At 40.2% G+C, this 27,816-nt stretch overlaps 1 protein-coding gene across 2 annotated transcripts in view; it reads left to right on the top strand.

The window, feature by feature from the left end:
• Positions 1-1,092: 1,092 nt before the first annotated feature.
• MTM1 (myotubularin 1) overlaps positions 1,093-27,816 on the top strand; it is a 106,108-nt gene continuing 79,384 nt past the window's right edge. Inside the window, exon 1 of one of the 2 annotated variants that reach the window (XM_020975054.2) lies at positions 1,093-1,400. The gene's annotated coding sequence lies outside the window, so the exon portion shown is untranslated. The other variant, XM_078148012.1, reaches the window with a different exon arrangement.

Genomic DNA, 27,816 nt, shown 5'->3' with positions numbered 1-27,816 from the left:
AACTGTCATATTATCATCGTGGGATTTCAGTGCAGTGTAGTGGAAAGAACCATGGCGTGGGGGAGGAAGGGGCTGAAGGCATGACAACGCCAATAACTAACTAGCCATATGACTTTAAGCAAACTACTTCCTCATTCTGCTCTTCAGATGGACTAAGACCCCTTCCAGTTTAGACATTCTATGGTAATGAAATGACACAGAGGAACTAAGACAGATAAGAGGAAGACATAACAACTGGGCGGTGTAAAGGTAACACTGTATGCATATCATTCAGTGTATCTGGTAAATTCTAGTCCCTTTTGATTGGATTTCTAAACTGCTCGAGTACACTGAATGTCCATAGTCTGGAAGTCACCCAGAATGGGCATTTAGTCACAACTTAAACAGAATTAAAGGGGGCATTGCTCTGATGCATTGCTACCCTCTAACTCTAAAGAGAATGCAGGAAAAGTCAGCTACCTCTAACCATGAAGAACCTTAACGTGGCGGCCAGGTGGGTAATATATAGAATCATTGTGCCCATAGGCACTGATATTTCTTTTCATTTTTCTTTATCTCACCTTCATACATCTTCTACCCTCTTCTTCCCAGTTTAAACGATCTGGAAGGTTATTTGCCACAAGGACCCTAGAGTAAATTTTCTATTGTGGGTTTTTCCCTTTGGAAGGAAAAGACGAACAATCTCAAGGAAATCCCAGCTTTCTGAACTACATTTCCCAGCAGACCCCGTTCTGCCTCTAGTGCAGTTGAGAGAGTGAAGAGAAATCACCGACTCCGGCTACATTGTACACTACAACTCCCAGCAGCCCTTGGAGCTTCCCAGGCCCTGCAAGACTGAATAGATTTCCCAGCAGCCATCAGGGCAATTTTCCCAGCCAATCACGTAAGAGAAGAGAGACCGGGGCAAGGAGGAGACCTTTTCCTGTCCCCTTGGTTCTGGTCCACCCAGCACCCGCCCCCTGCTTCCCACCTCCTCCCTCCTCCGCCCCCCGCCTTGCTGGTCACGTGACACGCCCCCCCCCTCACGAGCCCGTGGGAGGAGAAGAGAGGAGAGGGAGGGGAGGAGAGGAAGGCTGGCTGGCTGGCTGGGTGGGGAAAGGGAGGAGGAAAGGGAAGGGGGTCGTGAGGGGGCGGAGTGCGGCCCCTGGCGCTGAGCAGCCTTGGCAACAGCAGCGGTGGCGGTGGCCGGGACCGAGGTGCGTCAGGCAGCTGGGGCAGCCTTGGCTCCAGCCTGGGAGGCGAGGACACTCCTTTCTGTGGAGTTGAAGGAGGAGGCGGCAGCGGATCCCCGAGCTTCCTCAGCCTGACTCCTCGGCCTCCCTGCCAGCAGGCCCCACCTGCCCTTTTCGGGACCCACCCGACGGACGGCCGGACGCACGCACGGGCCACCTAACGCCAAGGTGCGGAACGCTGGCTGTCAGGCCCAGGCCGGGGGTGAGCGGGATAGCTGGGCGCCCACGTGCTTCACCCCTTCTTTCACTCCTCTCAACCTTCCTTCTCTCTTCTTTTTCTCTTCCCTTCCTCCTGTTGCCCCCTCTTCCCTCCTTTTCTCCATTTCTTTCACCCTTCTTTTCCCTAGTTCTCTCTCCTTTTTTTCCTCCCCCCTTTTCCATTCCTTTCCCCTTCTTTCTCCCCTGCTTTTCCTCCTTTTCCCACTTTCCCCCTTCTTTTACTTTCCCCCCTTTTCTCCTCTTTCTTTTCCTCATTCTCCTCTTTCCCATCTTTTCCTCCTATTCTCCTCCTTTTCTTCCTTCTCTTCTTTTCCTTTCTCCTCCCTTCCCTTCGAGCTCCTCTAACCCCCTCCTCTTATCCTAACTACACCTGTCCAGCTTTCCTCCTAGCCAGTGTCCTCAGAAAAGGGACCGGAGGGTTTATCTAGATAGAGATCAGAGGAGTAAGACATGAGAGAGAGTAGGTAAGGCTAGAAGGAAAGGACTGCATTTCTTGACTTTGGTTTGTAGATTTCTTGGTCGGTCATTGTTGGAATCATTTTACGTTGGTATGGGGATCAGCACAACTTCTCTAACCTGTTGCTTTTCTGCTCAGACCCATTTAATTTTGGGTATCTGGTATCATGGATGGGTAAGGAAGATGGAAGATGAAACCACTTTTTCATGTTGTGGAAAGGCTTCAGCGTTTAGGCAAGATTTTAGAGAAAGTTGTCCCTGGAATTCCACAAACTCCTAAGTATTCTAAATAGGGAAGCTACTGCTGTTTGTCCTCTCACTTAATGTCCCCATTGAAAAATGTTTAAGGTTCATTCTGATTTCCTTTTGAAGATGCTCATTGTATGATGGCTTGGAAAGAGCCTTGGATTTATAATCCAAAGATCTTCTTTGGAACCTGGCTTTACGATTTAATTCTCTCTGTGAGTCCTAGTTTCTTTAAATATAAGACGAGGGAGTCTTAGACTTCACTAAATGATCTGGAAGGGCCCTTCTAGCTCTAAATTCTTTGATCCTGTAATGTTTATTGAGTGTCCATATTTTGCCAGATAATATGCACAGAGCCTGTCACCTCTCTTCTAGAAGTTAAAATACTTCAAGTCCATATGGAGAAACCTTTTTCTCCTAATTACAAACTGGGAAGCTTGCACTTAACCTACCTACAAATAAGAAAACAGCTTTTGAGTAAACCTGAGCTTCTCCTTTACTTTGAGAGAATGAATTGTCATTGAAATTGTTAAGGGGAAATTTGAGAGGGAACTCTAAGAATGATTGCTTTCTCCTATCCCTCCTTACTCCAGTGAGACTTTGATTTGCAGCCAGAAGTATACAACAACAAGGATAATCTGGATTGCTTGTCTTTAATTTGCTGTGTGCTCAGGAAATCCAAACTATTTTAATTTATCCCTAAACAAACATGATTAGAAAGATCTGCAGTTGGAAGGGACATCAGTTACCATCTTGTCCAAAATTAACATGACATCCTCAATAATTGGTCATCTAGCTTTTAGAAGACCTTCAATGAGGAGACATTTCCTACCTCTTGAGTCAGCCCATTCCACTTTTGGATTGTTAGGAAGTTTCTCCTTATTTGTCGTTCCTGAATCTAACTGCAAATTTTCACCCCTTGCTCCTAGTTCTGCCTTTGTTCAAGAAAAACTGGTCTTATCTTTCCATAGGACAGCAAAATATCTGTTGTTTCTTCAGCTAGTTCTTGTGCAGTGTGCTCTTGAGGCCCTCACTATTCTTGCTGCCCGTGCTCTAAATGTGGGACTGCGGCCTGGTGTATTGGGACTGTCGCCTTCCTAGGCTTGGATTACTATCCCTTCCCTAATGCAGCCTCAGTTCCTGTTGCTTTTGTTGTTGTTTCTGTATAAATGTGTCGAGAAGCCCTGTAGCATGGTGGATAAAGGGCCAGCCTTGAATCAGGAGTGTTTGGATCCAGGCCCTGATGCTGAAAGAGCAAATCATCCGAAAGCATTTATTAAGCACTTCCTACTAGCACTTACTGGAAACACAAAGACAAAAGTGAAATAGTCCCTGCCTTTAAGTAATGGACATACACATAGACACACATCCATATATACACACAAACACACACACACACATACATACACATACATGGGGCAGCTAGGTGGCCCGGTGGATAGAGCACTGGGCTTGCAGTCAAGAAGACCCGAGTTCAGATCCAGCCTTAGACATACTAGCTGTGTGACCCTGGGCAAGTCACTTTACCTTGTTTGCCTCAGTTTCCTCTTCTGTAAAATGAGCTGGAGAAGGAAATGGCAAACCACTCCAGTGTATCTCTGCCAAGAAAACCCCAGGTGGGCTCATGAAGAGTCAGGACTGAAACAGCAGCAACAACATGCACACTTATGTTTATGTACATAGTATATGTGCACATACACATGTATACATACATACAGAATAGACACAAAACGAATACAGGGTAGTTTTGGAGGGGTTGGGAAAGGCCTCATGAGGAAGGCGGTGCTTGAACTGAATGTTAAAGAAAACCAGAACGTGCCTAGTGAGGGAGGAGGGAATGCAAGGTGTGAGAGACAGCCAGCGTAAAGATGTGGAGATGAGAGCTGTGTTGTGTTGTGTGTGCGGAACGGCAAGTAGGTTAGTATGGCTGGATCAAAGAGCAAAGGCAGGGAAGTGAAATATAAAAGTAGGAAGGAGCCGAGGCTGAGTTGTACAGATCCTTAAAGGTCAAGCAGAGGAGTTTATGTTTGATTCCTGAAACAATAGGGAGCCACTGGAGTTTATTCAGGGGGTGGGGTTTGACATGCTTTTGGAAAATCACCTCAAATATGTGGAAGACAGATTGGAGTGGGGAGAGGTTTGGGGCAGGGAGACCAGATAGAAAGCTGTTGCACTTGTCTAGCCAGTGCTTCTTAAACTGTGGGTCATGAGTGGAAAAACTTGAAGAAGCCTTGGTCCAGGTAAGATGAAGGCCTGAACTTAGGTAGTGGTTATGTGAGTGAGGAGAAGGGGATGGATTCAAGAGAAGTTGTAGACTGAGAGACAAGATTTGTCGAGTGATTGCGTATGTGAGGAGAGTAAGGAGTAAGGATGACACTGAAGTTATAAAACTGGGTGACAAGGGTGGGGGTGCCTTTGACATGAATAGGGAAGTTTGGAAGAGGGGTAGATGATGAGTTTTATCTTCTCTGTATTGAATTTGAGATGCCTATAGGATATCTAGTTGGAAAGGTTTAGGAGGAAATTGGTGATACAGGCTTGGAACTTTGGCGAAAGATTAAGTAGGGCTGGATATATAACTTCGAGAAAAGAGACCATCCAGAAGAGGGTGGTCACTAGTATCAGAGGTTGAAGAGAGATCAGGGAGGATCAGAATTGAGAAAAGATCATTCGATTTGGCCAGTGGCAGATCATTGGTAACTTTGGAGAGAGCAGTTCTGGTGAAATGATAAGGTTAGAAGCCAGATTGCAGGGAGTCAAGAAAGGGAGAAGTGGAGGCACCATGTGTATACTGCTGTTTCAGGGAGTTTAGCTGAGAAAAAGGGTAGAGATACAAGATGATAGGAGGGGATCTAGTGAGGATTTTTTGAGGATGGGAGAGACTTGAGTATGTTGGTTGGTCGTGAGGAAGGAACCAACAGGTAGGGAAAGATTGAATATTAGAGAAGGGGCATGAGAGTGGGGGGGGCAGTTTACTGGAGAAGAAGAGGAGATGGAGTCAAGGGTGAATGTGGAGTTGACCTTAGTGCCATCATAGTGTCTCAGCAGCTTTTGAAGAAAAGGGAAGAAGAGGGAGTTTTTACTAGAGAGCCTCAATTTTTTTCAGAAAAATTTGAAGCAAGAGACTAGCTAAGGTCATGTCAGGAGGGATGTTGTTGGAGGCTTGAGGAATGAAGAGAAGGCTGGAAACATGTGGAAAGTGTGATGGAAAATCACTTTATTGTTGTTGAGTCATTTCAGGTGTGTCCAATGCTCTGTGACCCCATTTGGAGTTTCTTTTTATTTTCTTTTAATTTTTATCAATTTGTTTTGATTTATCAACAATCACTTTCATAAGCTTTTGAGTTTTAAATTTTTCTCCCCCTCCTCACCCAAGATGGCATGCAATCTGATATAGGCTCTACATATACATTCCTATTAAACATATTTTCACATTAGTGATGTTGTAAGGAAGAATTAGAACCAATAGGAGGAACCATCAGAAAGAGGAAACAAAACACAACAGAAGAAAAAAAAGTAGCAAATAGTATACTTCAATCTGCATTCAAACTCCATAGTTCTTACTTTGGATATGGATAGCATTTTCCATCATGAGGCCTTTGGAGATGTCTTAGATCCTTTCATTGCTGAGAAGGGCTAAGTCTATCAATGTTAGTCCTCGCACAACATGGCTGTTACTGTGTACAACATTCTTCTGGTTCTGCTCACTTCACTCAGCATCAGACCATATAAGTCTTTCCAGGTTTTTCTGAAATCTGCCTGCTCCTCATTTCTTATAGCACAATAATATTCCATTACATGCACATACCACAACTTGTCCAGCCATTCCCCAATGGATGGGCATCCCCTCAATTTCCAATTCTTTGCCACCACAAAAAGAGCTGCTATAAATATTTTTGTATATGTGGGTCCTTTTCCCGTTTTTATGATCTCTTTGGGATACAGCCCTAGAAGTGGTATTGCTGGGTCAAAGAGTATGCACATTTTTATAGCCCTTTGGGCATAGTTATTTGGGGTTTTCTTGACAGAGATCCTGGAGCGGTTTGCCATTTCTTTCTCCAGCTCATTTTACAGATGAGGAAACTGAGGCAAAGAGGATGAAGTGACTTGCCCAAGGTCACACAGCTAATAAGTGTCTGAGGCTGGATTCGAACTCAGGTCTTCCTGACTGTCTCCAGGTCCAGCATTCTGTCCACTGCAGTATCACCTAGCTGCCTGGAAAATCAGTTAGGGAGAAATAAAAGGTTCCTTGCTGCAGTGAGGTCTCAGTTGAGATTAGGTAACATAAATTTGAAGTGTATCTAGTCAGCACAGCTGCAGGATGTTCTCTGGCTCCACTCAACAGCACACACTAGCTGTCAGTTAACCTCTTAGTGCCCCAGATAACTCTTTTAAGTCTGTAAGTCACAGAGAATTCCCAATCTGTTTCAGCGGATGAAGTTTCCACACTGACAAAATCACGGGTTCCCTTTTCGCTTTGCCCAATGATGCTACCATTTCTGAAACCATTTTTGGGACTGCTTTCAGAACAGTTTGACCCACATAAGGAAAGTAGTTGACCCCAAACTATTTTACTGAGATTGAACACATACTTTGTTCACCAGTCTTAGCTCTCAATCTTAGGATCACATATTTACAGCTGGAAAGGACCTAAGAAGTCTTCTAGTCCAACATCTTCATTTTACAGATAAGGAAACTGAGGACTGGAGAGGTTAAATGACTTATACAAAGTCACACAGATAAATGGCAGAGTTGGAATTTGAACCCAGATCCCCTGACTCCAAATGACTCCACTATACCATGTTGGCTCTGACTTTTGGGTTTTGTCTTTTAAAAGCCAAATCCACTGTCAGGGGGTAAAGATTTGCAGCTATTGGGGATATTGAAGAGATTATGATATGCTTCATAGATGCTGAAGAGTTTTAGAGATGTTTTTGAGCCATGGCAGAACATTAGAATAAGTAGCCATATGGCGACTACTTAAAAAGAACAAAGATCATTTGGCATAAAAAACATTATCAGAGAGTTGGATGGCCATTAGAGGAAGGGAGCCTGATTGATGGTCAGAGAAAGGGATGGATACTGGAGAGAAACAGGATTTGGCAAGTGCTGCCTGTGTGAGGAAAGTGAGGAGTGAGGATGCCACTGAAGTTAGGAAACTGGATAACGAGGAGGATAGTGATGCCCTTGACATCAAGAGGGAAGTTTAGAAGAGGGAGAGATTTTGAGAGTTAGTCCATGGTACAATGGAAAGGGCATGGGATTTAGAGTCAGAGGACCTAGGTTCAAATCCCAGATCTCCCATCTAGTACCTGTGTGATCTTGGATAAGTCACTTAGCCTCTCTGGGCCTCAATTTCTTCATTTGAAAAATGAAAAGGTTGGACTAGACTTCTAAGGCCCTTCCAGTTCTTATCTACAAGACTGTGAACCATAGGAAGGCCTTTATTGAGTTGAGTAGTTTGCCTTTTTGTAAGAGACATGGACTAGAATCAAGGAAGATGAGAAGGCATGAATAGGGTATGATTTCTACCAGTAGAGTAGAATACCTACATCAGTGAAATAATGGGTCCTTTGAAAGAGACCTTTTTTTTTTGAAAGATCAGTCTTATTATTTAACATTCATGCATTGTCTCACATACTGTATCAAACTATTTGCTGTTTGGGATTATTGGTGCTATCGTGGGATTTTGGAGATAGCCAAATTGGAATGGAAATCTACCCAAACCAAAGGATTTCTTTAGATTCCTAATTTTACACATATAACTGATTACATCCCATGCATTTCATCAATTTTAATAACTTATTCATATGTTAAGAAAATAACAATTTTAAAAATATCTAAATAGATAGTCTTTAAATCAGCCATGTTTGCTTTTAGTTCCTTCACAAAAATCTTTCAGGAGTTCACTATTTGTCACTAGTTCAAATCTATTATCTCATAAACCAGAAATGTCAGACACCCCATTTTGGCCTGCAACACTCCCCAGTGCCCACAAAGACCACAATAGTCTGAACGAGATTAAAATGCAACTGGGAAGTATTTAACGAAGTAAAAATACAGTGGAGCATAGATAATGTTAATGTGTGGTTTTCAAGTCAATCTGTGGCCCTCGGGGATTCTTATGTAGGGTTTTATGCCCCTGTTTCTATTTCAGTTTGACACAGCTGTTGTTAACAAACTCTAAATTAGACGCAGATCGTTTTTGGAGCAAGGATTGTAGCATTTCAGGCTGAGAAGGACCTTAGAGACCATGGAGTCCAAGCCTACCATTTCACAGATAAGAAAGCTGAGGACCAGGGAGATTGCATATGTAGAAATAGTAGAACTGGGATGCAGGCTCAGATAATCTTTTCATAAATCCTGTACTCTTTCCAGTTCATCATGCTAAAGATTGCTTTTCTTATCTGGGTTTATCCATCAGCAAGCGTCTATTAAGAGCCCACTCTGTGTCAGGTACTAGGTTAAAAATAAAAGTGATAAAATAATCCCTACTCTGGAGCTTACGGTCTAGCAGAGGAGACAACAAGTGCATAGGTAAGTATAGAGAGAATAAGCATAAAGAGAGAATGCTAATAAATTCAGGATAGTTAAATGTAAGTTATTGGAGGGGGGAATCAAGAAAGGCTTGTGTAGAAGTTCGTACTTAGACTGTATCTTGAAGGAAAAGAAAAATACTAAGAAGCAAGGGTGAGGAGGGAGCTAATTTCAGACATGGGAAATGGCCAGTGCAAAGGCACAGATAGGTGATGGAGTACGGTGTGTGAGAAACAGAAAATTTGGTGAATTGTTAGAATATGAGAGGGAAAGTAATAGTATAATGAAGGTGAAAAGACAGGTTGGGGCTGGGTTATAAAGGACTTTAAAAGCCAAACAAGAGTTTACATTTCATCTTACAGGTGATAGGGAGCCACTGGAGTTAATTGAATAAGGGAGTGACATGGTCAGATCTGTGCTTGAGGAAAATCACTTTTTAGCAGCTTTGTGAGGAGAGACTGGAGTGCGGAGAGACTTGAGGCAGGAAGACCAATTAGAAGATTGCAGAAATCTGACAGAGAGATTATGAGGGTCTGGACTGAAATGATAGTGTTAAAGAGAAAGGAGTGAGATATGGGAGATAACGTGGAAGCAAAAATAGTAATATTGGGCAACTGATTGGATATGTGAGACGACAGCAAGGAGTTGAGTTTATGAACCTGTGAGACTCAAAGAATGATGGTGGCTTCAGCGGAAATAGGGAAGTTTAGAAGAGGCCATAGACTTGTGGGAGAAAACAGTGAGTTCTGTTTGGGGCCCTTTGAGTTTGAGATATCTTCAGGATGTCCATGGCCAATAAGCAGTTGGCAATGGGGGCCTGAAGCTCAGGAGCAAAGCGAGAGCTGATTAGATAGGTCTAGAAGTAGTCTGAATAGAGATGATAAACCCAACGGGAACTGACAAAGTCCCTAGAGAATGTAGAGAAGAAGAGGGCCCAGGACAGAGTCTTAGAGAACACCCAGTTAGGGGTGTGATACAGATGATGAAACAACCAAGGAAACTGAGGAAAGGATAGACAGGAAGAAAATAGGAAAATGCAGAGAAGAGAGTATCCAAGAGAAAAGAGTGCTCACTAGTGTGAAATGCAGCACAGAGGTCAAGAATGATGACTGAAAAAGGCCATCAGATTTGGCCAGTAAGAGGTCATTGACAGCTTTATGCTTGGAGGCTGTCATCTGAGCTGAGCCACCATGTTTGTGTTTTGAGGGACTGTCAGAAGTTTACCTTTGAAGGAGGTCAGTTTATTCTTGGGAATTTTGAAAATCATAATTGAGTTTCAGAGTACTCAGCTTGTCCAGAACGACTTTAGAGTGCTAACAAAAGGGCAATGTTGTTGGCTTAAAAAAAAAAAAACAAACACACACAAAATAGGTGTATCTATTTAGTACCTTCTTTGTCCCTTCCTCCTCCCCCTCACTTAAAAGGGTTTTAAAGTAAATGTTACCTTTTTAAAACTTGGTGAAATGAATCAGACTATAAGCATTTTCAAATGGTTTTTAACAGAAATGAAAGAGGGAAGTCTTGCAAGATACTGTCTCGAATAAGTCATTGAAAGAACATGTGATTACAGCCCTAATAGATTTTTAAACAACCAGAAACAGGAAATTTTCACCATTGACAAAGGGTTTCAAAGACTACAGATTCAAATTATTTCTAAATCCGAAGTGACTTTCTCAAAAGTTAATTAAAAATATCAAAACAATAATGGGGCCTTTGATTCTTTTGGTAATTCTTAGGTAATTGTTTCTCCTCATCTCTGTCCCTTTTTCCAATTCTTTTTTTTTAAATAGGTTTTATTGATGCCTTTTGTTTTTATGTCAGTAATTTCTGATGTAAAAAAGTTTCCCCATCCCTTAGTGCAATACTCCACTCCTTTGTAACAAAGGCAAAAGTTAAATATAAACAACTGATAATGCTGAGCATCTGACTTTGTCCGCAAACATTGTAGCCTTTACTCTCCTGCATTTCTGCTGAGAGAGAGGAGTTATGTTTCATTACCAATCATCTCTTGGGGAATGACTTTGGGTCTTAAATACTTATGTCGGTTTCCTATATATTTTATATATCAGACTTATATCAGAGATATTTGGTGCAAAGATTTTTCCTCCATCTAATGGTTTCTCTTTTTATTCTAACTGCATTGATTTTGTTTGTGCAAGAAATTTTAATGTTATGTAATTGAAATTGTCTATTTTGGCTTCTCTGATCATCTCCATCCCTTATGGCTAAGAATTCTTCCCCTGACGATAGCTGTGAAATGTATTTTTAAAATTTTTTAAAAGTGATATATCTTTTTATACTGAGGTTGCATATCTGTTCAGAGATTATTGGGGGATGTAGCATAAGATCTTAATCTGTCAAACTGCTTCCCGGTTTTCCCAACAATTGTTGTCAAATAGGGAGTCCTTCCCTTGGTAATTTATGTTCTTGTACTTATCAGACACTGGGCTATTGTTTTTAATTGCTTCTGGTTCTTGCTTTTCTAGTCTGTTCCACCAATCTGCTTTTCTGGTTTATATTTTTAACCAGGACCAAAGTTTTTTTTGTTGATTACTGCTTCAAAATATAGTTTGAGGTTTGGTCATGCTGCGTTCCTTTTGTTACCACTTCTAAAAATTATTCCCCTTGGAATTAAAGACCTTTTGTTCCTTAGAATGTATTTTGTTATTTTGTCCAGTTCTACATAGTAACCCTTTGGTAGTTTGGTATGGCACTAAATCTATAAATTAATTTAGGTTGTATCAATATTTTTATTCTGTTGGCAAGGCCCAATAATGAGCACTGAATCTCTCTTCAGTTATGTAAGTCCTTATTCTAAAAATAATGTTTTATCATGTAATTTATTTAAGTCCTTAGTACAGTGTCTAACACATAGTAAGCACTTCAATAAATGTTATCATTCCTCCATTTATCCTGTGTTCTAGTGAGGGCTTTTTTTTGTCCAGGCACATGATTTCATCAGTACAAGGAACTCCCTTTGTAGAAATTTCCTGTCCTGTTGATGATCAGCAACTCCATAATTGATCATGCTTGGGCCACTGAGAGTTTACCTCCGAATCATAAGACTAGTCTCTAGCCACTTTGGCAGACTCTCTCTGTCTTAATAAATTAGCTCTCAGATTATCTTTTGTATTTTGTAGTTATTTTGAAAGCTGTTTCTCTTAGCATTTCCTCTAGGTTTTTGTTACTCCTACATAGAAGTATCAATGATTCTTATGACTTTATTCTGTATCCTGTTATTTTAATGAAGCCATTAATCTTCTCATTTATTTTCTTCACTGAGTCGCTGGGGATTTCTAAGTAAACCATATGCAGATAGAGATAATTTTGTCTCCTGATTGCTGCTGTTCATATCGCCAGTTTTCTCCTCTTGCTTGATTGCTCTGGCCAGCATTTTAAAAAAACTCTTTATTTTTCAGTTAACAAGCATTTATTTTCTCACTCCCAACTCTCCGCAACTGGAAAAAGAAAAGGAAAAACCAAAACCCTTGTAACACAAATACTCATAGTTAAGCAAAACAAATTCTTGAATTGGCCATTCCATAACTGTAGGTCTCATTCTTCATATTGAGTCTATCACCTGTCTGTAAGGAGGTAGATAGCATGCTTCTTAAGTCATGGTTGGTCATTTCATTGATCAGATTTCTTAAGTCTTTCAAAGTTGCTTGTCTTTACAGTGTTGTTATTGTAAAAATTGTTCTCCTAGTTCTGCTCACTGAACTCTGCATCTATTCATACAAGTCTTCCTAGGTTTCCCTAAAAACATTTCTTTCATCATTTCTTATAGCAAAATAATATTTCTTTACATTTATATGCCATAATTTGTTCAGCCGTTTCCCAATTGATGGGCACACGTTTAGTTTCCAGTTCTTTGTCGTTACAAAAAGAGCCACAATATTTTTCTACATCTAGATCCTTTTCCTACTTCTTTGATGTCTTTGGAATATAGGCTTCGTATTGTTATTTCTGGATCAAAAGGTATGTACAGGTTAGTAACTTTGGGAGCATAATTCCAGGTTGCTTTCCAGAAGGGCTGAATCAGTTTACGGCTTCACCAAGAGTGCAATAACGTGCCTGTTTTTCTGTAGCTTTTCCAATATTGTCGGTTTCCTTTTTTGCCCTCTTCGCCTGTCTGATGGGTGTGATCTGGCTAGCATTTTAGAACAGGGTTAAGTAATAGTGGGGAGAAAAGGCATCCTTGATTTCTCCCTGTTTGTATTGGAGAAGGTTCCATTGTTCCTCAGTTGCCAGTATTGCTAGCTCTTGGCTTTAGTTTTAGGCTTTTAGTCCTGTTAATGAAGGGTCTTTCCATGTCTATGTTTTTTGGGAGTTTTAACATAAATGAATCCTAAATTTTGCTGGAACATTTTTTTATGTGGTCCTTTATTTCTGAGTTTCTCTGTTCATAGTCTCATTTGCACATAAAACCAAGTACCAGGTTGGGGTTTTGTTTTGTTTTGTTTTTTTACAGAATTGGCATTTACCACCTCGATTCTTTTTACTTCAAAGATAACCAGGCTTGATTGACTTTTCCTGTAACCTTCCCTATATTCATTTCATGACTCTTAGTTCAGTGCCTAGAAAGAAATACTCCCCTCCCCAAACTAGACATCATCACGGACCAGATCAAGTGCTTCTTACCTCCATGAAGCTTGCGCTGAACCCTAGACTTTCCAGTTGAGGGTGATCTTTCTTTGCATTTCTTTTTTTTTTCTTTTCTTTCTTTCTTTTTTTTTTTGCTGGGCAATGGGATTAAGTGACTTGCCCAGGGTCACACAGCTATTAAGTGTTATGTATCTGAGGTCAGATTTGAACTCAGGTCCTCCTGAATCCAGGACCAGTGCTCTATCCACTACGCCACCTAGCTGCCCCTGCATTTCTAATAATACTTTATTGAGATTTTTTCCTAGCACTCATCTCACTCTCCCCTGCATCAGTGATCATTTCCATGTTTGATTGCCGTCACCTTAAGAGCAGGGTGTTTGTTGTAAATTGAGGGAAGGGGTTGGAATGGAGTGTGTGTGTGTGTGTGTGTGTGTGTGTGTGTGTGTGTGTGTGTGTGTGTGTGTGTGTGTTGGGGGGGAACAACTGATGATTTCAGCCTGGTAGAGAGCCTTTACCAATGTAAATCTGTAACTCAATGTCTTAGTTGCCAAAACACCAAGACTCTGGCACTCTACCAGGTTACCTTGGGCTTTAGGCATGGTAGAAACTCTGTAAATACTTGCTGAAGTGAATTGCCCAGAGCTTTCTATATGAATGTCCAACTTCCCCCCTGATTAGTAGCAATCGGGTAAGTTTGTTCTCAGCAAAATTTCCCATACCTTTAGGCCACTGATGTATTTGCTGCTATAGGCCAAAGGTCAATTTGGAGGCTTTTTGTCTCTTCTTTTGGTTTCATGCCCAAGGTATATGGTGTGCCAGGATGGTGAAAATTGCTAGAGTCAGACCTAGCAGCTCTAGCAATTATAAGGCTATCTCGAATTAGAGAAATCTTTTGGAGTGTGTTTTTTTTTTCCTAAAAGTGATCATGGGTTAAAGTTTCCCATTTTTTTTTTAAACTCAGTATTATTCACAGGCTTTCACTGCTGTTTCCATCTCAGTAGCCCGTGATGATAAATGGGGCTATTTCTTGGTTTCTGGATCTCTGGTACAGCTTTCCCTATGGGGAGAATTCCAGTCCAGCAAGCCTTTGTGACCTTGGGCAAACTACTGGACCTCCCTGGTCCTCAGCTTTCTCATCTGTAAAATAAGGGCGGTGCACTAGGTGATCTCCAGTATTTATTGTTATGTACAAGCCACTGTGGCTGATGCTTGAGATGTGTGGATCAAAGGTGAAACCATCCTTGTCCCTTTGAGAGCTTATATTCTACCTGAGGGATGGAATAGAAGAATAGGCTAGCTGGCCTTTTTTCCTGGTTTGCTATGCCCCTTTCAGAATTGGGAGTCTTAGATGAATACGAGAGACTTAGCAGGTTTCCATATTTGGCTGATGTAGTGTTTTAAAGAATTGCAAAGTACTTAACATCCATTATCTCATTGGATTCTCACAATCTGAGACTCTTTATTATCTCCATTTTTCAGGTAAGGAAGCTGAGGCTCCAAGCTATTGTGACTTGCCTAGGGACACACAGCTACTAAGTCTCAGAGGCAAGATTTGAATCTTTTTGCTGTTAACTCACTCCCAAACCCTTCACCAATACTTCCAACAGGCCGTTTTATTGCCCCTTTGACCTGGGCAGGCAACCCTTTGGTTCACTGTTCCCTTTCTCATTCTTGTTGTTTGTTCCTTGAACAGTAGTCCTGTGAGCACGAGAAATTCAAAGTAGGAGGCAGATGCAGCCCTCTCCTTTAGTGTATCCTCATTGTGAAGAAGCTTGGTTCTACAGTTAAGAGCTTACTGCTTCTGCTTCATGCCTCCTTGGAGAGGCTTTCACTTTTTTGTTCTTGGCTCTTGTTAACCTGACCCAATACTCTGCCCCCCTGGAATTAGGGTAGGCTGGGAAAGGCTTAAGGGAGTTTCTTGTACTTGAGGTTGCTACTGGTTTTCTTTCTGCTGGTGGAATTGTTGCCTTGGGTGCCTTATTCTTCTGACTTTTCTCTGGTCCCTCTTGAGATCACATAGGTTGATCTTAGCATTACCTGTTACAGGTAATGAGGAAATAGCTTTGTTCATCAGGACCCTTCTTTGTAATAGTGTGTCGTGTCTCTGGGTACAGAGGCAGCAAAGCGTGACATGGTGCAAGCTTCTTCAAGTATTTTTAGTCTAGCACCCCATTAGTAAAAAACTTTGAAACACAGTTCCACAACAGAGGTATACTATTAGTACACATTAATAACATATTAGTATAGTATTACTTATGATGTATAAGTTAACATATAACTTATAAATCAATTATACACATGTGTTACTAATATGTTATATACATTATGAAATGTACACAAAAATAGAAATTAAAAAGAATGAGATGAAGATTAAAAACAATATTTTAAAATGTTTATTTCACTAATGATACAAAAATATTTATTTACTAATGGTACAGAAATGGTTTTGTTCTAACTGTATAATATTACTAATAATATTTTGTACTGAAAGCAAAGTGATTGAATATGAGGCATTTTTTAAAAATCCTTATGTCTTTGGGACAATAAGGTAACCTTGTGAATAATTGTTAATAATTGATTATTAAATTTGGTCAATGTAGCCAAGCAGATGAATTATTTTTAAGATGCTTTTATTGAAAGACACGCAACCCAACAATCAAGCCATAGGTCATAAGTGACTGCCATAGCAGCTTTTCAGCAGGAGGCATATTTCTTTGTGTGCCACTGAACACAATCCAGCAATAACAAATAGGAGTGAATGTCTTTGATTTCAACTGAGCATTAAGTTTTCAATATATGTTCATCCTGTTTCTTAACATGGTTCTGCCTAATGGAAAGCGGTATACCTTAATATTGTTTCCTAACCCAGGTTCTGGTAGCTATTAATGACTGACTCCAGGACATTCTCCTCCCTTTTTCAATGACTGTAGTGCTTGGTTCAGTCTTTCGCTTTCCCCTAAATCCTTTCCTCATCTGAGGGTACACGTTAATGTTCCCCAGAGTCCCTTTACCTTCCCAGTTTCTCAGTCTGTTTAACTCCTGTGATTCATTTTTCCACTCTGCCTCCGCTATGCACAGGGACTGTCATAGCCTTGATATTGCCATCACCCATAAAAGTTCCGTTTCCATGTTCAAGAATTTTGAATTTCCTTCAAAGATGCCTCATTCCTTCTAAAACTACTACTGCAAAAATCTCTAATTCCCTCATTGTTCAGTAGTATCCCAGGCCCTCACCCCTGCTCTGGATACATTCCCCTTCCTTCCCAGAAAAGCAGAGACCATCCCTTCTGTCAAGAAGCTCGCATTCTAATGGGAGAGATAACATATAGGTGGTTTCGCTTGTAAGGCAAATGGAAAATACCTCGATCCTTAGGGTGCTGTAGCAAAGCACATGCCAATGTACCTTCTTTAATGTCATTTCCACTGATAAAATAATATCTATTTCTAATGTTGAACCATTTGGCAGTACCAAGGCAGCTTGGTGGTGCTGTGGATAGAATGCTGAGCCTGGAGTTAGGAAGACTCCTAAATTCAAATCTAGACTCAGACAGTAGGCAAGTGACTCTGGGCAAGTCACTTAACTTCTGTCTGCCTCAGTTTCTTCAAGGGTAAATTGGGGATAGTGATAGCACCTACCTTCCAGGATTGTTATGGGAATCAAATGAGATAGTATTTATGAAGTGCTCAGCTCAGTGCTTGGCACATAGTAAGTACTTAATAAATGCTTGCTCCCTTCTTCTCCCTCCCAAGGACTTTGATGTTGAGAACTTTCTTTTCTTGGTCTTCAGTGGCTGTGGTTGCTGTGGAGGTGGAAGAGGAATAATAACTTATAATAAAGCTGGAAAGGCAGTTTGGAGCCGGGTAGTTAAGTGCTTTGAATGCCAAATGGAAGAGTTTATATTTGATCCTAAAGGGAAAAGGGATTTATGAAGCTTTACTGAACTGGTGGGGACAAGGGGGTGCATGTGACAGGAAAAATCACTTTGGGGGCTGGGTAGGTAGGGGATAGAGGAGTGTGGGGAGAGACTCCAGATAGAGACCAGTTAGAAAAGGCCACTGCCGTAGCCGCCAGGTGATCTGGGGGCAGGAGGTAGGGGAAGATCATCATTATGATTTCCCCAATGGCATCTGTGTAGCTATTACTGTGGGTGATAGGTGGTATTTAACTCATAACTACCCTAAATAGCCAAAGCCCAGGACAGAACAGGGAAGATTAGGAGCCTACACAGTGGAGGGAAGGGCCAGACTTGGGGAGTGGTAAGAGATAATACATAAAGGAGAGGCGTAGTTGTGTTGGAGGCAAGTCCCATCTTTGGCTAGTGTGGGCCAGGTGGGATGGTATCCGTCTCACCCTCCATTTGATCACATACCACTTGGGGCCGTATCAGGTGACCACTTTGGAGGGCTCTGGCATGGTAGGTAGAGTGCCGGATGTGAGTCGGGAAGACCAGGGTTCAAATTCTGCTGCTGACACTTTGGATCTGTGTGTTCCTGGACAGGTCACTTAACCTTTCTGAGCCATAGTTTCATGTTCAGTACAATGGGGATATTAATACCTGTAGCACCTATCCCTCGGGGTTGCCATGAGGCTCAAATGAGATGATCCATGTGAAGTGCTTTGCAAACTTTAAAGTGCTGTATAAATGTCACTTACATCTGTGCCATCAGGGTTTCCTTGGTGTCGAACCTGCTGGACGAGAGTTGGCAGAGACCTGAGAGGCCATGTAAGAGGCTGTGAGAATGCCTTCACTAGCGGGCCTGACAAGCGACCGTCTTGTTTGAACACTTCCAGTCCTGAGAACTCAAAAACGGAAAAGCTCTGATTGTCAGAAAGTTCGTCGTGTTGGGCTGAAGTTGTCTTCCTGTAATTTCTGCCCATTGATCCTAGTTTTGTTAGTCGGAGCTACACAGAGCATTGTTGGAATCCACTGTCTCATCCCTTCTAAATCTTCTCTTGTTCGTGTTATACCTTACTGGTCCCTTCAGTCATTACTCATGCTTTCCAGATCCTTCGCCGTCCCTTCTTTACACACATTCTGCTTTCTCATCTTTTAGAACACGATGCCTGGAACTGAACAGAATGTGGCAGGAGTCTCACAAGTGCAGTGCAAAGAAGTATGCTAATAGTGGGTCCAAAGATTGGGATTGTGTAACCTACACCAGAGTGCGAGGACAAAAGTGGATGGGCGCTAGGTCCTCAAGGTTAGGGACAGCATGGGATGAATGATCAATTCAGAATGAGGTGCCATTGTAGAGTTCTAGTCCAGCTGTCTCATTTTTTTACAATCTAAACTTTTTTTGAGAGAGGTTTGAGAATTGGAAAGAGGAAGAGAAGCAAATTCTGGAATTACTGATTTTTCAAGCTAGAAGAGATCTTAGGGAACATATAGTCTAAACGTTGTATTTGGAGTCAAAGGATGGGGATTCATATCCTGCTTCTGCAGATCTCAGATCAGTCACTTTTCCTCTCTGGGCCTCAGTTTCCTGATCTGTAAAATGAGGGGGTTGGACTAGATGACTTCTAAAGTCCCTTCCAACTCTAAATCATAGGACACCTCATCTTCCAAGTCTGGCCTGCAGGAGATTTTAGCAAAACATTTTACCTAATTAGCTGCCACATATGAACTAGTAGGCCAGTAGGGTCTAACCTCCAAAAATCCTGACCGTGTAGCCAAATGTCTGGGTCCACTTGGCTCCTTGAAAGCTAAAATTGAAATTCATGTGATTTGAACATACTAGTGATTTGAAGAGTGAAACCTTGACACCAGGTAGGAGAGAGAACAGTATGGAGCTGGCGAAGGACAGTGAGGGGGAAATTGTGGGATAGTTGGGTTTTTGGCAGCCTTAAATCATGCTTTGTAGGTGGTTTCTACTCTTAGTGTTGTTGATCCTGGAACCCAGCCTAAAATCTTTCTATCTGGCAGGACAGTGTTGTCTCAGTCAAACTGACTGAGACAAAGGCCCTTTTGTCCTGTGCCTGTGTATTTCACCTACTCGTTTTAGAGCCTTCCTGTACATAACCAATGAGAGAGCCCTTGGAAACACACACATTTAAATCACTCCTTGAATTAGCATCTCTTTTTTCATAGTGTGTCTCCTATGGATCTCGAGAGAGAGTGATTGCTTTTTAAGTACTAATGTAACTTGTTTTCCCTTTAAAAATCTCTTTAAGGAGTTTATATTCCCTTGGTAGATGCAACATATAAAATAGATAAGTTATGGTTTTGATGATAATGCTGAAATGGTAGTGGCCCAAAAACTCTTAGATAGCATTTTCGTATGAAATTGTTTTTCTGCTCATCAGATTTCTTGTTTGAGAAGTGTTTATTTTTTTCTTGATAGGCATGTCATCTGTGTTGAAAAGTTAATGATGAATGTCTTAGTATTTGCTTTTCTTTTTCTTCTCTTACTTTTCTTCTTAGTTTTAAAAGTCTTCAGAGCAGAAAATATTTCCTTCAATATGATTATAATCATTCCTCTAAGTTTTCTTTGTTTCATGTTGTTTAGCCCCTACTGTGAAACTTACTTAATGTAAACAGGAGACTCTCACATGCCCCTTCCATATATAGTCAAACCATATTAATGCTTTCTTGCCATAAATTAAATACACACACACACACACACACACAAATGCACCCACAAAGCACAATTGTACCACATTTGGCTCTTTCAGAAGTATTCATTGGTTTCTCTGTGATAGTTTGTGAAACCTTTTTTTCGGAACTAACAGTATTTTAATCAGTTATTCCCCAATATTTAAACAATGTGAAATGAAAGTATTGAGAATTTTTTTTAATTGGCACTATCACCTTATTAGCATTTCTGCACATGGACTTGAACTTTAGATAGTTGTACTTTTTAAAACTTCTGTAACTCATCTAATCTCCTCTTTCAGATTTTGAATTTTTGTCTTCACTTTAAGAAAATATTTTTGATCCTTCAAGCCAGCTTTCATATTTGCTCAAAATATTAATTCAAATCAATTTGTTCTTAGGTAAATGATATATAAACATTTTATTTTAAGGCATTTCTGAAACTCGCATTTTTGTTAGTGGAGAATAGTCTTTAAAACAAACACACTTTTTCCCTGTAAAATCAGACTTTTCTTTAAAAAAACAAACACACATAAGCCCATTGGGTATTTGGTATGCAATAATCCTAATGTTATCCAATAGCTAATTAGTTTACTTTTAAGTACCCACATCCAATCAACTTTTTGATGCTAATGCCACCTCCCATAAAGTGAAGCAATAAGTCAGCAAATAGTTGTTGAACTATGCTTTATACTTAGTGGTGCCTTTGGGTCTTGGTCAGCCCCTATTCATTTAACAATTGTCAGGTAAGAGAGAAGTTGGCATTAGGTGAATGGGAACCAACAAATTTGAGGCTGGAGCTGTTTTAAGAGGATAGTGGAAAACTGTGGCAGGTCATGCTGCCCTTTCCTCTAGAGGTCCAGAAGGCTTTGGGAACTAATGGGGGAAACTGGCTCTTCTACTGTAGGTGGCTTATTGACAGTACAATGTCAAGTTGCCCATGTAATTATTTTTGAAAATGATTGTTATTTTAACCCTTCCCTCATTGATAATCTTTTTAGCACTAAATAATTCAAAAGCAAGTATTTTTTAAAATTCCCAAAGATAATATGGGTATTGCTTAAGCTCTGGCAGGTCCTCTCAAGCTTTAAAGACTTTGAGTACAGGCCTGGTGATGGATTGTGTGTCTGGCATCTGAAGACCAGCCAAGTTAAGTTTGGAAAAGCTCATCACCGGAAAGTTGGCTGTGAAGAGATTTTTGTTTTCAGCCACAGCAACTCAAGAAAGTTTCTACTAAGTGTTTAGGAGCTACCATCTGAAATGGGGAAGGTTTCTTTATAATGATGAAACCATGGATCCTTCAAGTACAATAATAACAATAACAATAATAATAAGTAGCATTTTTATAGTGCAGTAGAAGTCAGTAAACTACAGCTTGGTGGCCAGATCTAGCCCTCCACCTGTTTTTATATGGCCCACAGACGATGAATGGTTTTTACATTTTGAAATACAATAAAACTTTATTTCAGGATATAAAAGCCATCCTTATTCTTAGCTTGATGGCTGTATGAAAACAGGCACCCATCAGAAGAGGGAGAGGATGCTGTAAATTTCACAACCCCTGACCTAGAGAGTACTTCAACGTTTCTGAAACACTTTACATGTGTTTTCTCGTTTGATCCTCATAACAACCCTGTGAGAAGTATTTTAAGTCAGCTAGTACCCAGCTTCCTATTGCTGGGTGTTGTGGTACTTACCAGAAATATTGATGGAACCCCTGCCTTTAAGGAGCTAACAGGGTACTTGGGGAGATAAAACATACACATGTGAAACTGAGTACAAGTTCGTATTCCCAAGTAATAGTAATCATTAAAAAGGGCAGCATATATGATGTGTTTAGGAAGTAGGAGTAGGGAGAGATTAATGTGGACTGAAGTAATTGAGGGAAGCATCCTGCAGGAGGTAAGACAAGATGGGCCTCAAAGGATTGATAGGATTTAGATTTGCAGCTAAGTGGCACAGTAATAGAATTCTGGATTTCAAATCTGGCCTCAGACACTTACTAGCTGTGTGACCCTGGGCAAGTCACTTCATCCATCTTGTTTACCTCAGTTTCCTCATCTGTAAAATGAGCTGGTTAAGGAAATGGCAAACCGCTCCAGTATCTTTGCCAAGAACACCCCAAATGGGGTCATGAAGAATCAGGCACTATTGAAAAACAACAGGAAGCTGCCCTGACTTGAATGAGAGGGTAGTAGAGGATTAGGAGTTAAGAGCTGAATAGTGAGAAGGAACAGATGTCCAAAGCATGCTGAAGGAAGGAAATTCTAAGAGTTAATAACTGAATTTGAGAAATAAAAGAGAGGCAAGAGTCAAAGATTATTCCAAGAAAGTGGGAAAGTGTGGAAGTGATAATGCCATTTACAGGAATGAGATAGTTGGGAGTAAGAACCAATTAAGTGGAAGAAAATGAGTTTGAGGTCATGTAACATCTAAGAAGAAATGTTAGAAATAAGGGAATGGACTTTGGGTGAGGTGGCAAATAGCACATTTAAAACAGAAAATGCATGAGTGAATCTTGAAGGGAGAATGTGTGTGTGTGATACGTATATACATATGTGGAGGGAAAAAAAGGACATTTGGTAAGTATTATTGTATTTATTTGGGTGTTTTCTACCTTATATGCCTCCCTAATATTTTGGGAAGAAAATTATATACAGAACAATTTTTCAACCCTTTTCCCTAGGAAAAAAAGGGATTCTTTTTGGCAGCTGCCATTGCAAAGACCTATTCTGTATAGTGCTGCAGAGGATGAAACTAAGACCAGTGGATGGAAATGAAAGAGGCTTATTTCAGTTCTTTATAAGAAAAAAAACTTTCACACCAAAAACAAAATCTAAAACCTTTCAATTGGAGCAGTCCCCGAGGAATATCATAGGATCATAGAGTTGTAGATTTAGAGTTGGAAAGGATCTTAGAAATCACCTGGTCCAGGGGTTTTTACTCTGACTCTACAAACTTTACCAAAAAATCTCTTGATAACTGTATTTCTGTGTGTGTAATTTTATGCATTTAAAATCATTATTCTGGGGATGTATCCATAGATACATCCAAAAGAAGTCTACAGTACAAAGGTTAAAATCTAGTGCAGCTTTCCCATTTTATAGATAAAGAAACTGAAACCCAGAGAGGCTGAGTGATTTGCCCAGTCACATGAGATTGTGAGCTTCAGTTTGCTCATCAGTTAAATGGACTAGATAACCACCGAGATCCCTTCTAGCACTGGATCTTCACAACAACTTTGTGAGATAGGTGGTATTGTTATCCTCATTTTATACATGAAGAGACTGAGGCAGACAGAAGTGAAGTGACTTGCCCAGGGTCACACAGCTAGTAAGTTTCTAAGATCAGATTTGAATTTAGGTCTTCCTGACTCCAGGTTCAGTGCTCTGTGCACTGTGCCACCAGCTGCCTCTCACGTATGTGTGGTGAGAGGTCCAGTTAGACAACCCTTGAGGTCCCTTTCTACTGCGATTCTATAAGTGGGTGACTGTGGAAAGTAGATGTTGAACTCATAATAAAAAATGAAAATTGAAAAAGCCTTTAAAATAAGATATTGGTGCATAAGTTTAAAAGTGGGTATTATGTAGAACTTAGCCTTTTCCTTGCTACTGCTGCTATTGACATGTTATTATTTTCTTTAAATTTTGACTCTACATAAAGTTTCACATGTAACCATTAAAAGTAATTTTTCTGGAATATACAACTTTAGAGGGAAATTCAACAAAAAGTTTTCTTATTAGAGTCAGAAATTCAATTCAGTAAACTTGTGTACTTTCTGGATGTAGTAGCCATACATGCCAAGTGATTGGCACATTGGCACAACTTGATCTTCTTATTTTAGACCTTTGTTCACTCTTAGATACTAAGTCCCCTGGTGGTGAGTAGACTGATCCCACTCAATTGTGTGTGTGTATAGGTGGGAGGAGGTGATATCTTTGCAAGGTGGCTTTTGGATATTTGAAATTATTAACTTACATATATAAAAAATTGCTAGTTCATGTAGAAAAGTTCCTAATTTGTTTCTCTTTTGCCTTCCTACTTCCTTTTTGTATAATGGTATCATAGATAGGGGAAAATTGCCATTCAGAGTTCATGCTAGTACTTTTGCCTTAAAGCATACAGACTTGGGACTGAAAGTTTTGAGGGGTCCCAGCATACAACCTTGGGTTTGAATACCTTAGGCTCAGTAGGCATGGTGACATTAGGGTGGCAGGTTCAGGTTGTGACCACAGTAGGCTTGGTGACCTTGGAGCCTATATATTTTTGTGGTGACTTTGAGCTCCGTGTGCTTTGTTGATTGCGGGTTTGAAAGTCTTAGCCTTGGAGAGTGTGTTGCTAACGGCCTCATTCATCTCTTCTTGGGTACAGGCTTTAGTATTAGTGGCCCACATCTTCTTTGGTCCTTTCTTGTTATGCCTCTTGGAAACTTGAGGTTAACATATTTCAGACATGCATAGCTCTGTGACATGGACTTCTTTTCATGTTGTTTTTTGCTTAATTTTATTATTTTTTCCAATTAATAAGCATTTTTCTTCCTCCTCCCCCCATTTGAACCACCAAAAAAGAAGGAAGGAAGGAAGGAAGGAAGGAAGGAAGGAAGGAAGGAAGGAAGGAAGGAAGGAAGGAAGGAAGGAAGAAAGGAAGGAAAGGAAGGAAGGAAGGAAGGCAGGCAGGCAGGAAGGAAGGAAAGAAAGAAAGAAAAAAAGGAAAGAAGGAAGGAAAGAAAGAAAGAAAGAAAGAAAGAAAGAAAGAAAGAAAGAAAGAAAGAAAGAAAGAAAGAAAGAGAGAGAAAACCCGAATAACAAATACGCATAATCAAACAAAGAAAATTCCTTCATTTGGCCATTCTGCATTTTGAATCCCATCACCTCTGTCAGGAGGTGGGTACCATCACTGGTTCTCTGGAATCCTGGTTTATCATTGTATTGATCAGTCTTTCAAAGTCGTTTGTTTTCACAGTGTTGTTATCATAAAAATTGTTCTCTTGATTCTGTTCACTTCACTCTGTATCAGTTCATGCAGATCTTTCCAGTTTTCTCTGAAACTGTCCATTTCATCATTTCTTATTGTGCAGTTTGTTACATTCATATACCATAATTTGTTTGGCCATTCCCCAAAAGCTGGGCACCTCCTTAGTTTCTAGTTTTTTGCTACTATGAAATGAGCCAGTATCTCTGATTCCTTTGGAATATGTGCCTCGTAGTGGTTTCATTGAGTCAAAGGTTATGCACAGTTTAATGACTTTTGGAGCATAGTTCCAAATTGTTTTCCAGAGTGGCCAGACCAATTCACAGCTCCCCCAACTGGGAATATGTGTGCCTGTTTTCTTACAGCCCATCTAGCATTTGTCATTTTCACCAATCTGATGGATGTGAGGTGGAGCCTAAGAGCTGCTTTCTTTAATTTTCATTTCTCTAATTACTATTGATTTGGAGCATTTTTTTCTATGTCTGTTGCTAGTTTGGATTTCTTTCTTTAAAAACTCCCTGGTCCCTGACAAATGCTACTCTGGTCTAGGATTTTTATACCACCAAGCTATCCTTCTAGGATGTCTGGTTTGTTATCCAAAGACTGGTCCACTATCTCTAACCTTGCAGGTGGACTTGAACAATGAACATTTCTTAGTCACAGGAGGGAAGGAAGGGATTGTTGGTAGCTCCTTATTCCCAATTCCCAACCAATCATATCGTTCCCCATGCCTCAGCTCTGTAACCAGTTATATTGGTTTTGCCATTCATGATGTCAAGCTCTTTTAACCAATCATAACTTGCTCCCTGCCTACAAAGTCTTGTTCTTTGTTTTGTCCTCCCTAAAACTATAAATGAGAACCGTCCCTCTCATAGGAGTCTTAGCTTCTGTGGGGAAGCTGACATCCTATTTATTGGTAAATTCACTCTTTACTAATAAATTGATCATGCTTAGATCTCATGTGCCTCAGTCTACCTTAATTTTAATTGTTACAATACTTTGGATGTGAGACCTTTATCAGAGAAACTTGCTGCAAAGATTTTCTTCCAGTTACCCATTTCCCTTCTAATTTAACTGCATTGGTTTTGCTTGTATAGGTTTTTTAAAAAGTTTATATAATCAGATTTGTTCATTTTATCTCTTGTAATGCTCTCTGTGATAAATTTTTCCTCTGTCTATAGACCAGACAGGTAAATTCTTCCTTGCTCCTCTCATTGCCTTATGATGTCATCTTTTATAACTAAGTCATGTATCTAATCTTGACGTGAGATGTTTGACCTTGGCTTCTTGATACTGTTTTAGTTATTTGTGAGTGTAGTTCTTGAACTTAACCATCTTTATCTTGCTTCTAGAGTTGCCAGAGATCAGAAGTGGGTGTTTTCCTAAAGAATTTACAAAGCATTTTCCTTTTGCAAGTACTTTGACAGAAATCAGTAGGGTAAACATAGGAAGATGTTCCAAAGCCACACTGTACATGTACAACCTGGTCAAGTATCTTGAACATCTTTGTCATTGCTCACAAGCATTTCTGTGACTAAATTTGTCCAAGACCCTCACCAGTATAGAAAAAGTTTAAATAATCCAAAGCACATTCCTTACTGGCTCAGAATCTTATTGCTTTTGGCCAAAGGCTGTCATGTGTCTTGTGGAACTAGAATCTTTAAAATTAACTGTAAAGATCGATATGAAACAAAATTAGAGGGAATTTCTGAGTGTAAGAAAAGGTACTGTATTAAATAGAGCTGATTACATAGACTCTGTTCCCGTGGGTTATGTGACCAACCTACTGGTGAGGAGCTGTGGTAGAACTCAGAAATCACTCAGTCCAATCCCTTAATTTTACAGATTAGGAAGCTGAGGCCCAAGGAGTTAAATGCTTTGCCCAAGGTCGCACAGCTGAGTAAATAGCTCATCACTGTCTATTTGTTTTTTCAACTTTTATACATGGCACGAAAGAAAGAGCTCTGGATTAGGAGTCAGAGGGTTCAAATTCTAGCAGTATCACACTAGTTGTGTGATATTGGGTGAATCACAACTTCTCTGGGCTTTCTTTTCCTTTTTATAGAATGAGAGGGTTAGTTAGATGATGTCCATGTTCCCATTCAGCTCTAAATATTTGACCCTGTGATGTGGTCTGACATAGCTCTAGATTTTGGTTTTTATTTTATTTTGTTTTTTAGGAAACCAGTATAATTAGATCCTAGTTTTTACATACATATTTGTTATGGACAGTAAATACTTTGTCTCTTCTCTTACTGTTTTCAAGTAGATACTAGTTAAAGTTACTCCCAAGAAACTTATGGCATATTTCTGGTTACTTGGGGCCAAATAAAAGGTAATATACTAAGAAGTCCTCTGTTAGGAACCCTACAAGAACAGATAACACAGAGTGAGTCTAAAATTATCTGCTTTTGATCATGGTAATGGGCACACTTTAGAAGAAGGTGTCTGAAAAGACTTGTTTTCGCTTTGGAAATGGTGAGATTGACCATGTTGGGATTACTTCTGCTTACCCTGGTTCACAAAACTTTTGAAATAGTTGCGTCTAACATCACCAACCTAGATGGTTTGGGAGTGTAATGTGTTAATCCACGACGTAGCCAGGGGTTACAGGAGCAATGAGCTATTAGTTTTGGGAGAGAATAGACTGGCCCTGAAGCTGTCTATTGTCATTGTAAACTTGGTCCTTGCAGTTTTGCAGTTGGACGGACATCATTTTGACAAAACATAGCCTAATGGTGTTGTCTGTAGGTTAGAAGTATAATCTTACAATAAGAGAGATAGTACACTATAGCTGGAGAATGTTCTTTCTCATTTAGAAACAATCTACTGGGTTAGGTCAGAGGACAAGTGTATGAGATAAAACAAATGATCGTTGTTAGTTTTTGATAGAAATTTATTTTTTGAAAGAGCTAAAAGCCAGAAAAAAAGTAGAAATAAATGAATAGTGGCACATC

This window comes from Phascolarctos cinereus, unplaced genomic scaffold (assembly GCF_003287225.1).
Source record: "Phascolarctos cinereus isolate Bilbo 61053 unplaced genomic scaffold, phaCin_HiC Scaffold_8;HRSCAF=390, whole genome shotgun sequence".
Lineage (NCBI taxonomy): Eukaryota > Metazoa > Chordata > Mammalia > Diprotodontia > Phascolarctidae > Phascolarctos > Phascolarctos cinereus.
The sequence above is the reverse complement of the archived record's forward strand: the minus strand, read 5'-3'. Positions and strand labels throughout refer to the sequence as shown.